Raw genomic sequence first — 19,238 nt, 5'->3', positions numbered from 1 at the left:
AATTTCTAGAATATGCATTTGAAGGATATATTCAGGATGTCAGACTTACACAGCAACAAAATCAAGGTAACACAGTGTGTGCAGATGAACAGTGTTTAGCTTCACCCCCAGCACCCAGACTGGCAGCTGTCTGGGGGCTGCGGAAGAAGTCAAACAACGTTCATCTGCACATAATGCGTTGACACATAGCTGGTTGAATATGAGCAAAGTTTCCCTGCTTCCCTTCACTGGTTCCTGTACAGCAGGGTCGGCCTTTTCTTCACTGTTATAATCATTAAAAAGCAAAAGCAGCAGGTGTATACATTCAGTAGGTACGTTTCCGTTTCCACTCTGATCCTATTTGGCCTGTGTGGACTAACGTTAACTGATTTTGATGCTCTTCAGTCTAAGGCCATTGCTATGGCGTCCCTAGCAACGGAGCAGCAGGGCAGCGGTGATACCTCAAGAAATAAACACCCCAGAATTTTGTTGATTGACCAATCAGAATCAAGTATTTAAGAGTGCCATGTTCTAAAATGGAACTAAATGGCACTCAGCTTGTGGTGCTCAAAGTGCCAAAAAAATACATTTTAAAAACTCCAGAAGTTATGACCCGGTTACTCAAGATAATCCACAGACCTTCTTGGGAGCAGTTTCATGCAAGGCCTTTTTCCTTTACACCAAACTACACCTGCCAACAGTATCACTGCACAGAAGGCAGCATGCATCTACTGCTAGCTCACCTAGCACCACTGCGCTAGCTAAAGTTGCAGCTCAGCCAAGGAGGACGCCATTAATGTTTACATCTCACACTGTCATGCATGCTTCCTTCTGTGCAGTGATATGCTTGGCTGATGTTAGTTCATACTTGAAACTGCTCACAACAAGGTATGTGGATTATCTTGAGTAACCAGGTCATGATTTCTGAAAGAGACATTGCTGTTGAGTTTTTTTAAATGCATGTTTGGCACTTTGGGCACCACAAGGCGAGTGCCATCTAGAAAGGGTGGGGGGGGGGAACAATACAGCAGAAGATCGCAATATTTTTGTGTGGCAATACTGTATTGTCAACCAGTACCAAGTATCGTTTTAAGCAGATAAATCATTAATATGAGAAATACAAATTTAACTTTATGTAGACTACTAGAATAACATAATCAGTTGCTTTTTCTGTCCACTAGATACATTTTGCTGCTGCAAAAAAATGGCTGGAGTGAGATGAACTGACGGAAAACATTATCTTATTAAATAAAACAGATGTTGACTGAGTATATTCAGTCAACAATACTCAGCATATTGCAAAATATTTAAAAAATATTTAAAATCACAATAATACTGTATCTCAAGTATCGCGATAATATCGTATCGTGGATCCTCCAGTGACTCCTACGCCTACCATCTAGTTCCATTACACTGGAGTGAAGGCCGACATCTCTGTAGGCAATATCTCAAACTCTTAGCAACTCACACCTAAATAATCTAGACTGACATAAGAGGTAAAACATGGTCTTTTGGTTTTGGGTTGAACTGACCCTTTCACATACATTAGTGTATGCCAAAGTGGAAGCGAACTGCAAGAGAAAATGACATACAAATGATAAATGGATGATTCTGTTTATTCTGATTTGGCTCCATTAGGGTTAATTGATCAAATGGACCAAACCCCTCAAAACTCAGTGCTTCTGTCACTGTTGATTATACCATACTGAATAATAATGTTGGAAAAACAGAAAAACAGCGATTAACAGTCCTCACAAGCATAGCAAGAGTAATGTGTGTTTGTGTGCTGTGAATATATGTTCTGCTTCTGAGGCAGCCAGCCTGGTCTTTGAAGATATATGTGTGTGTTTCCTCTTGGGAGCCATTAAAGAGTGTGAATGGTCTTTTAGTGGGTTAAACACATTCACAGTGACCCTTCAGCCGCAACTTTAACCCCTCACGAGGCCCACAGTGCTTAACCGTCAAGAGAGTTGAGTTTTTAAACGAGAGTGTGAGATCAGCAAATCTTTCGCATTTACCAAGAAGCACAAATTGGTTTCTGGTCAGCGTGGACGCGAGCTGTACCAGGAACTGACGGCATGAATTCATTTGTTTGTGTCTGTTACTGTTACTGTGTGAGTTTGTGTGTCTGTGCGTGGTTAGGGGAGAAAAAGAGGGAAAGTAAAAGAGAAAGGATACTATATCGGAGCATAGAGCAATTCTGCAAAACTATATTCAGAGACTGTTTTAAAAAACATAGTGTAGCCTCTCTATTCTATACGCAGTTCACATTTTTCGTACTCGATCTCATTCTATGTTCCCCCTGCATAATCTTCTCTTTCTCATCCCTTTCTTTACCCTCATCCTCTGATTCCATTCCCTTCCCCTCTCTCCCTCTCCCTGTGTACTGCTCTATCTTCCATCTGCTTCTCCCTCTCTCTCTCCCCCCCTTCATCGCTTTCCTTTCGTCTCGACACCTGACGGAGACAGGATCCAGCAGTAAATCTCCTAAAGCACAGTCATCCACCACCGTTCACACCGCAAAGCTGGAGAGAGAGAGAGAGCGAAGAAAGACGGGGAGACGGGAGAGGGGAGACGTTGAGTGTTAGTTTGTCAGAGGAGGAGAACAAAAGATACAAGATAACAAAAAGACAAACAGACACAAAATGGCCCGAGACGCAGGCGGTGGTGAGGGGTGAAACAGACACTGATGGAGGTGCTAAAAGAGTGATGGAAGGGAAGAGACAGTGAGGGAGGGAGATAAAGACACAAGCTTTCACATAACTCACACGCGCAGTAGACGGTAGTTCTCCCATGCACGCACACACACTCACACACACATATAATGGTGGCAGGATGAGCAACATGATAAAGGTCCCCCCTGGGCCAGAAGACTTCTTTTCTGCACCGGCAGAGTGTGACATGTTGGGCAGAAAGCCTCAACTTATAGAGGACCACCACTCAGCACCCGACACCTCACTTTAAGAGCCGTGTGTGTGCATATATGTGTCAGCGCGTACAGATATGTGTGAGCCAATGTAACGGCACTATCTGTCATATTTGTGCATTTGCGGCTCGTGTCTAAGCTAACGCAGGCAAATCCGTCCTCGTGCACGAGCCTGCACTTGCATCCATTTGTCTGTATCTGTGTACTTGGGATTGTGTTTCCGTGTGTGGGTGTGTGTTTGTGTGTGTGTGACAACGGGCCGGGCAGAGTGTCCATAGCCGGTGGTTTATGGCTGCTGAGGTCTGATTACATTGGTGCGACTGGAGGGGTGAGCAGACTGGTGGTTCTATCTGTCTTCTGTGTGGCTGACTGAACAGACACACAGCGAATGGAGATGGCTCAGCCGGAGACACTTGGCCTGCCTCCCAGAGATCTCACAGGGATACAGCCACATAATGGATTCACACAAGAAAATGCACCCAATTCATACTTGATTTGCGAGCTCCATGTCTGTCATTGAATTTGATTATTATCTAAGTTGAAAGTGTTGAGCTCGGGTGGGTGGGGAGTTGTGAATTAAAGGGATGCTCTTTTCACATGTGTAAATCCTTATATTACCACATTTATGATCTGTGTTGAATGCTTTTCACTTGGGAAATAATGAATGGGTCCAGCAATCCCCAAAAATCAAAACTGAAAAAACCTTTTTATATAATAATAATTTATCATTCTGCACTTACCTGACTGTTTTAGCCGGCTGCCAGTATTGTCAGAAGCTGATAAGTCCTGATTTATGCCGCTGATCCCAAAGAACATGACCTGAATGTATTTATTGGTGAATAAAATTTCACAAGTCGGCGTTTGGACGAGCACTCAATATATATCCACCAAGTAAAGGGCTCCCAATGGTGAATCACAACCTCTCCTGTTACACATACAAAACTATTCTATTCTGTTGTTATTGCTAGTTTATTACTCTTGGGGCTGATCATGGATGTATCAGTGTGAACTGGGCTGCAGCTGACAACTATTTTTACTGTCATTTAATCTGTTGATTATGTTGTCAATTAATTGATCAGTTGTTTGGTATAAAAATGTCAGAAAATCATGGAAAATATCGATCAGTGTCCAACAAGTCCAACATGATGTCCTCAATTGTCTTGTTTTGGCCACAACCCAGAGATACTCAGTTAGCTGTCATAGAGAAGCTAAGACACCAAAAACTATTCACATTTAATTAACACTCTGGAATCTGAGAATTTTGACTTTTTTTTTTCTTATAAAATTGCTCAAACCAATAAATCGATGAACAGATAATATTTAAATTGTTGCAGCTCTAGAGCAGCTATAGATATTAGTTTTTCAAGGTTATTTTATGTTTATATGACTCATGCTTTCTTTAGAGCAACAATGGGCATTTCTATTAATTATGGAGTCATCTGCCAACTAGTTTCTCAAATAACTAATGAATAGTTTTGTCTATAAAACATCTCGTTCTGTCCAACCAACTGTTCAAAACCCAATAATATTCTGTTTGTATTGGAGAAGACTGACAAAACCAGCAAATCATCTCATTGAAGAAGCTGGAACCAGAACATTTTGGCATTTCTTTTCTTAAAAAATGATCAGTTTTCTGTTCAGTGACTCTCAGGACATAGAATTTTTCGTTTAAATTAGGGGTGTAGCAATGTACTGGTAGTGACGTTAACCGTTATATTAAAAAATGAAATCTTGACATTGTGTTAATAATACACATATAATAATATGATATTATCTTGTAAATGATCCAGTGCCACTTAAACCATTTGTGTTTGATTGTGTAAACAAAGTTAAAGATTAACTTGACTGACATTATTATAACTATTATTGTCAAATTTTTTGCATCTTGCTGTTAATGACGTTATCGCGAAAACTCTTTCGGTCACGACAATTGTGTAATGAAAATCTGATCGTGCCAGTCCTATAATACTCAAATTTGAAATAACTTTTTTTGATTTCTTTTTCAAAAATGGTTAATGCTGGGTTATTATATCACAGTATTTGCAGCAGTTTATAACATCCTGCAGTGCTTTCTCACAGTCAACAAGAGCCTCCACTGAAGGGAACTGTCATGTCAAATTTTGGTCCACAATGTTGCTTCTTTTTCATTAAGCAGCGCCTGAATGTGGAATTCTGTACCACTTAGTATCAGAGAGCGAAGCACTTAAACACTTTCATTCTGGTACGACAAAAAATGTCAAAATGATTCTTAGACTTGCAGTCACTGAGCTAAACGATGCTGTATTGAAATAAAATGTCGGAAAGCGTGAAAGTTTCTAGATAGATATATATCTGGGGAAATTGGAAAATCACGTCTGATTTTATTTAGGCTTTAAATGGCTGATTTTAGTTAGCTGGGTGATCTGAAGTCTGTTTTTAGTTGTGGCTGTGATAATGATGTCTTATTGTGTTTGTTTTGAGGTGAATTCTTCTAATTTGCTACAACTATTAAGTCTTTTACAGCATCACTGGAGGCACTTGCCCTGGGATCACAGATGAAAATTAGCTTTAAGACAAACCTGCTGCAATAAATGTATTTCGTGTTGTCCTTGTTAAGTAAACAATAAAAATAAGTCAAAATGTTTATGTTATGCAACGAACGGATATTGGCTCATATATATGCTCGTAAATTGGTATCATCCTTGAAAATCCCATTTCTGGTTCTGTTCTATTCTAATTAAGTCAATTCTTTGCTCTGAAGACAGTCTGATCTTTATATAGAATGAGGCAGTGTTTTAAGGTGTTCTTGCCTAATGATAACCACAGTGGCTTTATATAATACACAGAGGGATAAGGCAGAGGTAGCATGCTTTATCTTGTGACTGTAAGTGTGCACAAGTAGGAAGCCCGCTGAGAGAGAGAGAAGTGACAGAGAGGGGAGGGAGGGGGGGAGGTAGAGATGGTGGTGGTGGTGGTGGTGGTGGGGGGAGTGTATGGCAGAGAACAGGAGGCTAGATGTTGTTACATTTATTGAGAGGGAGCTAAGCCCTTTGTGCTGTGGGAATTTGAAGAGGAGAGTGAAGAAGGGACAGAGAGGGGGCCGGCAGATGAGAGAGTGACGCTGTGAAAGATGAGAAATAAGAAGGAAAAGAAGAAAAATAAATAGACATGAAACCCAGAACGATTTAGAGCGGGGTGATGGATGGAAAAGAGACTGCGAGAGACAAGAGAGAGAGGTGGAGAGATGGACAGTGATGTATAGGAGTGCGGGGCAGTCCAGAACAGTGCATACACCACAGGGTTACTCCCAGGTGTGTGTCGTGTATAGAATTAGAGAGAACAATGTGGCGTAAAGCGATGAGGGAGTCTCGGGTGCCTGATGCTCTTTCTGTTCACTTCCACTGTATCGGGAAGAATCAGCCGTAGCTGGTCACTATAGTGTGTGTTTGTGTTTAAGAGACAGACAGACAGGGAGGGAGAAAAAACAAGAGAAGGACAGAAGTAGGGAGCAAAAAGAGAAATAAGAGAAAGATAATGAGGGGGGGGGGCTTGTGTGTGCACGAGTGTATGTGTTTGTGTGTAACCGAGTGCACGCGAGTGTGTACAACGGTGTGCCCGTGAGTGTGTGTATCTGATTTTATGTGAATCCTAAATGTGGATGAAAACCAAGGCTTTAGGTTTTTAATCAGCCCCATCTGAGTGCTGTATGGGGACTCTGAGAAGCTTTCATGTAGAGTTTCTTTTTCTCACACACACGCATACATACACACACACACACACACACACACACACACACACACACACACAAACACACACAGCATCCCCTCATGCCTTCTGTTCTAAATTTACACCTAACATGAGAACAGGAGAACGGTGGAGGAGGCAAGAAGGAGCGAGGCAAGGTAAGGGAGCGAAGGAGGGGAATGGAGGGAGAGAGGCAGAGGACAGAGGAGACAGTGGGTGGGGGAAATGGAGAAAAGTGGAGAGAAAGTGCACAGGAAACAAGCACAGGAGAGGTGAAAGAAGTGTAGGTAGTAATGAGGAAGAAGCCAAACTAAAGGCGGAACAGATGAGAGGAGAGGAGAGGAGAGCAGCCAAATTTGATTTAGACAGCGGGCAAGAGAGATGGAGAGAGGGTGGGACGGAGAGAGCTAGATAGACAGGGAGAGAGCGAGGGAGGGAGAAGGACAGCGGTATATTAGTCAAGGTGTCCAGTCTATGTATTGCCTGCTGTGCAATACCACCCCTCTGATTTACTCTGCCGAGTGACTGATGAGAGGGAGGATGAGAAGGAGGGATGCAGGGATGAAGGGATGAGAGAGGAGGGAGGTCTCGCAACGAGCGTTTAGGCCAAATTAACGGCACCTCATAAATTAGACTAACAGCCAAAGTGGAGGGACTGGAGGGGAGGGGCCGTGGATGTGTGTGTGTGTGTGTGTGTGTGCGTTAAAGTGTGGTTCTGTGTACACAAGAACGTGTGTTGTGCATGTATGTGAATGATGACATGTCAAGAGGGAACAATTTGAACCACTGCAAACAGATTACTCTCTGATAAAGTAGCGATATCCAGCCGTTCACTCATACAAACACAATCTTCCCTTGATTACCGCACGTACTGAAGCGTTTTCTCCCGCATGAGGCGCTCATAAACTGAAACAGCAGGGAGATTGTACACATTGACGGTGCTGAATTAAAGTTACTCACCTTTTTGTTTCCCATTCTCACTTTCATGTCCTTGTATGAAACAAAGGTAGCATGACATGTTTGCACAGCAGATTTGGACCTATCTGAATGCAAACATGTCTGATAAAAATCACATTCAGATACATCTTAAGCCCTGTTTGCATGGCACTAGTATTACCAGGGGACCTAATATGACTTAGATCTACATCTGTGTTTTGAGCACACAGGAGGCATGCATGTGTAGCATCCACTTCCTAAACAACAGCAGGAATGGCTGCTGAGAAGAAAAGCAGGCATTGGACTTGCGAAGACACACTCATTTTAATTACAGTGTGGGTCACCATGCTGAGATGAGCTGCCTGAATTTGCACCCAAAAACTGTCAAAGTGTTCATTTATAATTGCCAATGCAGCCTCCATATGTCTTGACTGGTAAAAAGGCAGAACAGAGACGCAGAAAAAACAAAAAAAAAACCTGCAAAAACAACAACAACCCAAAATCATTAAGATGCCAAGTCATACCGGACTAATATTATCACGACCTCTGTGTTCTGCGAAATACGGTAGCTAACTTCTGGTGGAATTTTTACTTGTCAAATTACAGACATGACAGATTCGTATGGGATTAAGATCCCAGACGACCTCTGCAATTATTACAAGTTCCATGTAGTACTAGTTCCATGCGAATAGGTTTTATGTTTTTAAGGATTTGTTTAGGCAACTGGTTAGATTTAGGTTAGAAAGTTTGGATTTTTTGAAATGGGATTGTATGAGGTACCTATCCATAGTTAGTGTATTTACCTTTGGCACATGGTGGTCTGCCCGCTCCCTGTTCGGAGAAGCAGGCAGAAGTACCGACACGGTAGCTAAGCAATGCACTGCAGCAGCAAAATGTGTTTTAGCCACCTAAAAGAAGGCCCACACAAAATATTGATATCAGTTTAATTGTACTTTAATTTAAATTTACCTTGCCTTCAGATCACCCCTTTCCTTTGGCACTACATTTTCTGAACCATAGAACTTCCGTATTCCTACACATAAGTGCAACTGTGCCACGTACCATATTACGCTGACGCTCTTTGGGTCAGACTTTTAGCCGTTTATGGAAGAGACAAAAAATACGATAATAAAATTAAAAGAATGTGTGATTATGACAGTGACAACGACTGTGGAGACCAGAGTATACAGAAGAAGAACTTTTGCAGAAGGAGACAAAAGGGCCAAAAAAATATGTGTAGGACTATGGAAGTTCTACAATTAAGAAAATGTAGTTCCAAAGAAAAGGGCAGTCTGACAGCGAGGGTACTCAGTTAAAATATTCTCAGTATAGCATTCACTTAAACTGGTAATGATTTTTTTTTTTTTTTTTTTGTCTAGGTCTTTTTGGAAGTGGCTAAAATGTGTTTTGCTGCCGACCCCCATCCACAGCAATGCATGGCTTAGCTTCTGTATCAGTACTACTGTTTGTTTCTCTACACTTTGAACTTACTGACCGCCATACACTGAAGGTAACACACTGACTATGGATAAGTACCTCATGCAACCCCATTTCAAAAACTCCAGACCATACCTTTAAGGTTTGGGAAAGGTGATGGTCTTGGTTACATACTGAAAAAATGAAGGCTGACTTGAAGGTGACGCGAGACAGAATGCACTGATTTTTTTTAACATTCAAGCAATACCACAATCTTCCCCTCACTATAACCAAGTGGCCTCACCAAAACATAACAACATGTGGGACACAGGACACAAATCTCAGTCTCAACCATTGTATGCTTTGTACACCCAATCATGTCTCTCTCTCTGTCCCTCTCACTCCTCTCCTCATGGATTGAAAAAAACAACAACAAAAAACTCAATCTAATCCAGACAGAATAGCATTTCCTCCGTTTGGCAGAGCAATTAGAAGTATACAAACACGCTGAGTAGGAGACAGGGTTACTGGATGAGGACTTTCAGTTTACACAAGGCTTCACACAAATTTCATTCCCTCTCAGAGAACTCTTTCTGTACGTTTTCTGTTACCGTTCAAGCTATACATAGCATAAATCCTCCCCTGTGAGCGTTATTTATGTTCCTCCCCTTAAATTCTAAAGAAATGTTAACTCTGTCAGAAGTGCAGGCACTTGCCGATCGCTGTGTGATTACAGCAGTGCTTGACTGAGTGAGATACTAATACACACACACACACACACACACACACACACACACACACACACACACACAAACCCACCCACACACCAATCTTGGCAGTGTAGAGTTGATGCTCAGAGTGATTAAAGTGGCGTGCCTCTGAGTGTGTCACCTGGGTGCTGCTGTATCTTAAATCAGGACAGTGGGGCTCAGATTGGGTATTGACTGGCCTGCAGAAGTCTCCATCCATCACGCTGAGAAACGATAGCACAGAGGCCGCCCTGATGTACCCATATACCACTGGTGTTGCTCACTGGCTGGCTGAGGTGACGCAAGGTTAGGGTTATGGCGCGGACTGTTATTTATGTTGCATGGTAAGCAGCAGGCAAGAAGGCGCGTCTCACAGGCAGATGTGGACTGACAGGCAATGCGTCTGCCGTCAAGATATGGATAAACACGCGTTCAGAAGCTAACACAAAGGCAGGCGCACCTGTGACAAACACGGGCTGACAGACACATATGCTCAGACGTGCAGCACTTATCGCAAGAGATAAGACTTCCTTTTCTGTCCCTGTCCTGTTGTCTCTCACTCTCGGTGATATACACACGCACGCATACAGAGAGACAAGCGCACACACCCGCAGACGTACCACTCTGTTTTGAGGGCCTGAGCAGCATCTTTTGACTGTGTGCCTAATGATAATAAATGAGCCATCATGGGTGAGGAGGGAGGCACTAAGTCATCCCCTTCATCGACAGGAGGAAGACTGGGAGCCCCAAGGTCACCCCACTGTCAGCATCACTCTCCCTAACGACTCCTCTCGCTCTCTCTCACACACTCACATGCATGCATGTGCGCATGCATACGCACACACGAAGTGGCACAAAGTGCACCATGTCAGGTTCACACATGCATACACCAGAGACCACCCAGTAAAACCTGCTTCAAGATACTTCACGCTGAATTCCTCTTCTAGATAAAGCTTGTTATCATTTAAAGGAGCTGTATGTAGGATTAAAGGGGATCTACTGGAAGAACTGGAATGTAACAGTTGTAACTATCACCCAAAAATAAGAATTGTTGTGTTTTCGTTACCTTAGGATAAGCCCTTCATATCTAATGAAGGAGTAGGTCCATGGCAGGGTCCACCATGATGCACTGCCATGTTTCTACAGTAGCCCACAATGGACAAACCAAACACTGGATCTAGAGAGGGCCTTCTGCATTTTTACATTACCTGAAGGCCACTTTAGGTTCTCTACACACTCATAAAAGGAGGGTGAGGTGAGGGACATTCAGTTCAGCAGATTCAATCTGCAACCTCACTGCCAGATGCCACTAAATCCTACACACTGCTGCTCTAAAGAGGAGGCGGTATTTGCCACAAGGTTAGATTATGTCACATTTTCAAATGTAACTCCACATCCTCTGAACTTTTTTCACAGTAAAAGGTTTTATTCAGTGGTGGGGGAAGTATTCAGATCCTTTACCTACGTAAAAGTACCAAAACCAAGCTGAAAAAATACTGTTACTGGTTAAAGTCCTGCATTGAGTAAAAGTGTGTAATTACAATCAGCAGAATGCATGTAGGTATTCAAATTAAAAGTGCTCAGGCAGAAAATTTTAGACCAATTTAAGAAATTGGAATGATCAAAATATTCGAAAGGAAAACCAGCAAGTCCTCATTTTTAGGAAGCTGGAACCATATTTTTGCATAAGACATAATGACTTAAACACAGTGGTGAGGAGTAACTAGTTATGTAATTAAATTACAAAATAAATGTAAGTCTAATCAGTTACAGTTACTGAAAACAGTTATTAATCAAAATGTTGCCGCAGTGGCCCGGGTTCGACTCCAGCCTGTGGCCCTTTGCTGTATGTCACTCCCTCTCTCTCTCTCTCCCCCCTTCACGCTTGTCTATCCTATACATTAAAGGCTAAAAAGCCCCAAAAAATATCTTAAAAAAAAAAAAAAAAAATCAAAATATTAATGGTTACATATTTTTTGGGGGGTAAACAGCTTATATGTAGAAAAAAAAAATTCTGTTGCTTTGCATCTTTTCACAGGAATGCCTTCTTTAAGCATATTTAAGACAACACAGGTCAACAGGTCATTTGTTAGAAAAGCAAACAAAAAGTAATTATATGTACTAAGTTACATTTCTCTGATGAAGTAATTAAAATAGTCACATTACTTCTTACTTTTACGTTCCCAACTGGTGGAATGTGGCCCAAAAGTGTGTCGCAGGTCCATTCTGAATGTACCGCAAATGACTTCAACATGACCACCCATCTTAAAAACACACTATAATTTGAAATAAAGTGAATTTGCAGTACAGAGCGTCGATATTGTGAGTGACTAACAGGCAGATACTTGACAGAGACAGAAAACTAGCTCAATGACATGGCCAAACGCAAGTATGACGCTGTTTTGTGGACCTTGAACTCATGACTAAGGAGAAATTTGGTCCCTGTGGCTGGACCAGTTGGGAACTGCTGGCTTAAATAATTATTGAAACAGTTGCCAGTTAATTTTCTAAGCAATGCACTGATCATTTCAGCTGCACTTGTAGAAATAGAAAGTGTCATGAAATTAAAATACTCAAGTTAAGTAAAAGGACCCTAAAATTTGTACTTAGTTACATTCCACCACTAGTTAATATATTTAACCTCTAATTCAGTGGTTGCCCACCTCTTTGGCATGAAGCTACACATGTGGGCGGTTTAACCAAAAATAATCATCACAAATTGTTTAGCTTATTGACTTTTTAGGGGCCAGAAAAGTTCAAACAGTCCCGTATTTCACAATAAAAAAGCACAAATTTGAGGAAGGTCAAAAAGAGTAAGCCAAAGTTGTACAGCAGAAATGTTTTGTGTTTTCCCCTCTTGCTCATCATCTTGCAGCCCTCAGATTTACCCCCAGGTTACAAATCAGTACTCTGGTTTTTAGACAATTTCTAAGTTTCTAAAACGAGGAGAAAACTTACTATAACTTATTAATTGGCAGTGATTTGCTTGTTACTCAAAAAACGTGTTACTCAAAAAACACCCCTGCACTCGTGCCCTCACCCTGCCCAGTGTACAGAATCACCAGCCAGCGTTTCCCTTCAGCAAAACAGCACCAGATCAGATCAGCTGAGAAAGACAAGCATTGCATAACTGAAACATGTCTTCATAAAGCCCTCTTGACCCTCCTGATTTCCAGCCCTCTCCCTAATGAGCTGCCATGCACTGTCATCTCTCAGAGGCACAGATCTGAATTCAAATCCGAAGAGAGAGGGGGGGGGGGGCAAGCAAATACCTCCAGCCAAGAGACACACACTAAAGGAGTCCAAACCAGTGAGTGCTATTAATGCTGTACTAAAAATGTAAGTTTGTGGGAGAGAGGAGGCATCACAAGATGCGTTGGAGAAACGAACAGGAAGGTAGCGCCTTCACTTTCAACTGTGGGAATTCTTTTCACACACACTCTCACACACGTATAGATTACACATGCACACATACATGCAAAGGCACACAGACACACACAGACACACAGACACACACACACACACACACACACACACACAGGTTGCAAGTTTAGACTGGAGCTGTAGAAAGCTAATTTGCACCACATTGAAATGCATCTCAATTAAAGAGAAACACATCGAGGTGCCAGGGGAGGAGAGAAGAGAGAGATGTGAGAGAACGGGAGGGAGGAACGGGGTGTGAAACAGATAGTGTGTGAGAGTATGAGAGTAATAGAAAGAGGGGGGGGGGGTGAGCTCAACTGTATTTGGCAAGGGAAGAAGGGAGGGAGAAAGAAAGACAGAGAGAGGGAGAGAGAGAATGTTTTCATCTCCCTCTCTTGGAAAAACATCTCATTTTGGGATGAATCAGATTTAGAAAGGGTGTTAGGAGGTTGAGGCGCAGCTAAAATCCTAACTAACTTCAACCTCGTTATCACCAGCTCTTTGGTTTTGTGCCAGCTCACTAGGGCTGTCCCTGCTGAAACCGTGTGTGTCTGTGGGCATGTGTGTCTGTGCTCGGATATTTTTAAGCCCAAGGCCATGTACTGTATGACAGGATGGGCGGATACATCCAAGACACAATAAGGTTTTACCTAAGTGTGTAGGCAAGTGTGACCGCAGGCCTGCATCGATGTGTTTTGGGTATTTTTTGAGAACGTGTTGAACGCTTTGTTTGTCATGTTAGCCCATGTTAAAAATTAGATAACGTGCGTAAGTACATTCGTATGTGCCTGTTATGTGTGATTTCGTGAGTGTGTGTCTGAGAGAACAAACAACAACCGGAGAAAAGAGAAAAAATACACACGCACACACACACAATCTGTCACATGGAAATATCAGGATTGGCTTTGTACACCGCAACCATTTTGCACGGACTGTCATGTTCTTAAGACTGTGATGATGCTGCCAGCCCACCATCTTAACAACAACACCGAATACAAGTAGATCCATTCTTTCATGCTGTCAAAAAGACACTCAACTTGTCTGCTTCTTGCGAAAGCCCCCTTAACCCGGTGTTTGCCTCCGTTCCAAATAAAAGTCGCACAGCTCTTAGAGTGAAGAGCATTCTGGGAAATCAAGTGCTTTTGATCTTATTCTGGTGTAGAAGTGTAGCGCCCTGCTCCTGACTGCAGCGCTGTTAACACAATTATCACCATGATGTCATGCATCTAGCTACTTTATTATTAGTGTCAGTTAGGGCTGCACAATTAATTAAAATTTTATTGGACTCACAATTTGGCCGAGTGCAATATCCAAATCGCAGGAACTGCAATCTTTTTTTTTTTTTTTTTTTTTTTAAAAAGGTAAAATATGTCATAACACATCATTATAAATGAAGCATTGTGGTGACAAGGAGATGCACCTCTTACTCCAGACATAAGAGAACATGCTTGTTTAGTACAGACCCCACCAAAATGACATCATCTTTTTTTTCCAGTGAAAATGAAATGCAAAAATGGTCATTCTCACTATAATCGTGACTCATATCGCAATATCTGTCCAAGTCCAAATTTTTTCATAATGTGCAGCCCTTTTATCAGTGATAATCAGATGATCTGTATTATTAAGAGTATGAGAGCAATAGCGACACTGTCATCATCATCATCATCTTGACTGCCATAAGCAACACCGTTTCGGCACATCATCTGAGAATACATCATCTCATTTTCACCTGACAAAAAAGTGATGGGGGTCGGCGAGGCTAAATGACTGGTTCTTTGCATGATTGCCTGGCCATGTGTACGATGGGGGTCAAAATCTCTACTGAAACATCCGTGTGAATCCCACATGGAAACCCATCTGAAGAGGAGGTAAACTGAGTAGGGATGGCACAGGACACTCACCAGCTGAAATAACTTTCCTTTAATACATTAATGCTTTTACCTTAAATGCAGCTAGAAGATACACAGACTATTGGACAATCATGAATTACACACACAGCTGCTTCACTTTAAGACAGTTGTCACACACATCTACAACTGTTGCAGATTAAGTTACACAATGCAGCCACAGGCTTTTTTCCATTGTGATCCTCTGAGTGGAGGGTTAGGGCAAGATGTTACGTCTGTCAAGACCGACTGGCACAAATAAAATATCCATATAATTACATATAGAAATAAAAGAAACATAAGAGGACAGCACAGTGTTACGTTGTGCAAGTCTCTTTTCTGAGAGACTTTTTGTTAGCTATCTCCTCAAAGCTTGCTTAAAATTCTTCTCTACTTCAATCAGTTTTAGAGAAACAGGAAATTTCAATTGCAGCTGCATATAAAAAATGTTTTTCACCCGTTGGAACATGAGATAAATTCTGACGATTAAATATCCACAGCTCACCTCCCTCACTGGTAGTGCATCATTTCTTACTGCACCATAGGCGTAGATTTCGGGGGGCACACGGAGGACACGTCCCCCTCAACATTCAGAATGTGAATTTGTACCCTTAATAAAAATGTTAAGCAGCAGACAACTTTTATTTTGACAAAGTTAAAATCATTTACACTAATAATTGATACAAAAAAGACAAACTGGTGCATAAAAATTCACCAGAATACAGGAAATTCAATGTTTGATGCTAGGGCTGCAACGATTAGTCGACTAATCGATGACTTATCGACTATTAAAATAATCAGTGACTATTTAAATAGTTGACTAATCGGTTCGAGTCATTTTTCATAGAAAAGTACTGTAAGAGTACCCCAAAATACTCTCATTGCAGCTTCTTACGTTCAAATATTGGCAGCTTCACACAATCTCTCATGATGGTGAACTAAAACCCTTTGGCGTGAGTATGAAACAAGACATCAGATGATTCGATAAAATGATTAGTCGACTAATCAAAGAAATAATCAACAGATTAATTGACAGTGAAAATAATCGTTGGTTGCAGCCCTATTTGATGCTCAGATTTTTTTGGCAAAGGACTGGTTATGTCTTCAATGAGTGTTAAAATCTCTACTGTGAAGCCCAAACTAAAACCCATCAGAAGAGGAAGTAAAATGAGAAGCGATGGCATGGGACACTCACAGATTGAAATGAGTTACCTTTGATACGTTACTACTTTTAACTTAAATGTAGCAAGAAACATGAGAAAGATCCTGATATCCACAACTCACCCCACTCACTGCTGCATCATTTCTACCTGTGTCATAGGCAAAGGCTGTGGGGGAAGGTGGGCGATACGTCCCCATTAATACTTAGAACATGTGAATTTCTCTCCCCACAATAAAACCTCAAAATAACTTTTATTTTGACAACATCCAAGACGTATAAACCATACATTTGTGCAGAAAAAACACTGAATGGTGCATAAAAATTCACCAGAGTGCAGGAAATTCAGTTTTTGAAGCTCAACATTTTCTGGCGGAGGACCTCCAATGCCCCCATTTCATATGTCTCCCCCCACAAAGTTGAAACGTAACCGACATACTTGACCCACGCTGTCACTTACAGCTTTTTGTGCCACTGCGAAAACTGATTTGGGACACAGCACAGCAGACCCTCAACTGTTGTCCGGCATATTTCCCTCTTGTTACCTGAGTTATAAGTCGCCCTCATTTGTACTTAAGTTAGTGGTCTTGTTTGGTCAATCCTCTTAGCCTCCCCTTGTTTGTCTTGCAGTCGCGTAGCTAAGCTAAAATAAGCAGTGGCCTTCTTTCATATAAATCTCATGCTGGTGACAAGCATGTCAAAGCCAGAAGAACCTACTGTGTATCAGTGAAGCCCTGACAGCTAAATATATAAATATATAAGCTAAAAGAAAAACTGCTTACATGGGTTTTCCTCTTCCTCCAATACTTTGAGTTAGCATAATCTCTCCTTCTCTCCCTCCCTCTATCTGTCCCTCTTTTCTTTTTGCTCACTTATTCTTTCCTTGCATACACATGACTGAGCAAAGCTGGCACACAAACAGCCACACGCACCAAGACACACACACACACACACACACACACACACACACATACACGTTCCTGGGTACATGTTTCACATTGACGGCCCCATACTGTACATGGACAATAAAACACATCAGCAAAACTGCTCAAACAACCTCCACCAGCACTTTGTCATGCCCTCTGTGTCTTTACGGCTTCTCAATCTGCCCTTGATGACACCGCTTATGAGCCTTTAAGCGGCCCTCTGTTGTGCATGGGCTGACAGATCGAGTTGTCATTACATTAAGTAGGGACTCTCTATTAGTGCAAATGGTGGCACATAACCAGATAATCGGCTGTGGACAGCAAGTGTGGCTATGTGGGAGGTGAGATGCTAACGGATGGTGTGTGGGAGAGTAATGTTTTATGTTGGAGGAAGTGTGATATCTCCATTATAGACAAGCTTAATTGATAAACAGGACAATAAAAGCAGCAAATGGCCCCATAGATTTGTGCCTACAGCACAGCCAGCAAGTACTGTAGGATGTCACTATATATACATGGTGTGGAGTAATGGCTCCAACAATAATAGCATATCAAGTAGAGGCTTTAGAACAATATCACACAATGTCATCATTGTGGAGAAATAAAAGAGTAATAAAAATCTCTCTCATAAAAGAAAGGAAGCTTCCCTGAGGGATCCCTCAAATGTTTCTTTCTTCTCACACTCCTCTCACCTAATCCCCCTCCCCTCCTCGCTCCCTCACCCCGGCCGGCTGTATTTTACTCTCCTCACCCTCCGTGATAAGAATACTGACTGATAATAGTCACAAATGGCCCACGTTTAATTCCCATGCATAATAAGCGCCAACTTCGCAGCCATGGGGTAAAAACAATTGAAAGAGAGGAGCGACCGAGCTGCGCTACCACGCTGCCTTTTTTCCAGCTCCTGGCACGAGCAAACAATTCATGAAACGCTTCTTCAAGTGTTTCACGGTGGCAATTCAAATAAATAAAAAATAAAAACAAAAAAAGAAGAGAAAAGTACCCGGGTTATTTAGACACGCCCGTTTCACATCAGCACAACACATCACATGGAGCACTTTCACATGTTTGCGTAAAAGGAATAAAGAGCAAGATTGTTTTTTGAAGTGTGCTCACCAGAATATCCGGATCAGAGCTCGGTGTACGGAGAATCCCGAGGAGTTTCCCGTGTCTTTCTTCACCCCAAGTTGAAGACAGCGATCAGACGCGCTCCCACAGTCCCGACTCAACTGCAAAGAGAGAAAAGGTAAGACCACATTGAGGGGAAAGCACGTCAGCCTAGAGACTCTCACATCCCGGGCGGCAATCGAGGTCAACCCCCCCTTCTCCTCCCACCTACCCAACCCCAAAAAGTACATCAATAATTACACACGTTTAGCCCGCTAATCCGGGACTGTACCTCTTAAACGAGCCGGGATGACCACCGGAGAGTGAGAGAGACGGAAAAAGGACCGGGCAAGGCAGCGGCTGTCAGATTTGACTTCAAACTGATGCTGACGATGCGCACCGAGATAAGCTCCGGAGGAGAGAGGGAGGAGAGGAGAGAGGGAGAGAGAGAAGGAGAGAGAGACAGATCAGAGGTGCAGCAGTGAGAGACACACACACAGAATTGAATTAAACAATCCGACACTTAAAAGTTCTTCAACTAGGTCAAGATATAAAACACAAAGCACCTATGCGTTACACACAGATATGGCACGTGGAGTCATCAAAAGTCTTGATGAATATTTGCCAGTGTTACAGAGGCACTGGAAGGCATCTTCAGTGCATGTTTAAGGTAACAATTCAATACAGTGATACATACCCTGAGGCTAACAGCCACAAGGAAAGACTGTGATACTCAACTCATGGCCTGTGGGCTAAACTTGGCCCACAACAGGGTGCCTGGTGGCCCGCTGACCACTCTCTGATTCTCAGGTAAAACATATTGATTCACACTGGGATTTTTTTGTGTGTGCTTTGAATGTAGATAAGGTGCCAGAGTGCAGAAAACAACCATCAAAATAGAGCTTTTTTCATATTAAAAAAAAAGTGCCAGAAGAGGATTTCCCCAGACCCCTCAACAGAATCCAGGTTTAGCCTTGAATATCCACAAAACTTAGAAACACCCCTGCA

The 19,238-nt window shown here is 42.1% G+C and overlaps 1 protein-coding gene across 1 annotated transcript in view; it reads right to left on the bottom strand.

Annotated features, from left to right (window-relative positions):
- The window catches only part of ptprdb (protein tyrosine phosphatase receptor type Db), a 217,944-nt gene extending 199,323 nt beyond the window's left edge, over positions 1-18,621 (bottom strand). The window contains exons 1-2 of the mRNA XM_050044542.1: positions 18,523-18,621; positions 18,240-18,352 (exon numbers count right to left, since the gene is read on the bottom strand). The gene's annotated coding sequence lies outside the window, so the exon portion shown is untranslated. The remainder of the gene's footprint in view (positions 1-18,239; positions 18,353-18,522) is intronic.
- Positions 18,622-19,238: the final 617 nt, after the last annotated feature.

The sequence above is a fragment of the Epinephelus moara genome, chromosome 5 (genome assembly GCF_006386435.1).
Source record: "Epinephelus moara isolate mb chromosome 5, YSFRI_EMoa_1.0, whole genome shotgun sequence".
NCBI lineage: Eukaryota > Metazoa > Chordata > Actinopteri > Perciformes > Serranidae > Epinephelus > Epinephelus moara.
The sequence above is the reverse complement of the archived record's forward strand: the minus strand, read 5'-3'. Positions and strand labels throughout refer to the sequence as shown.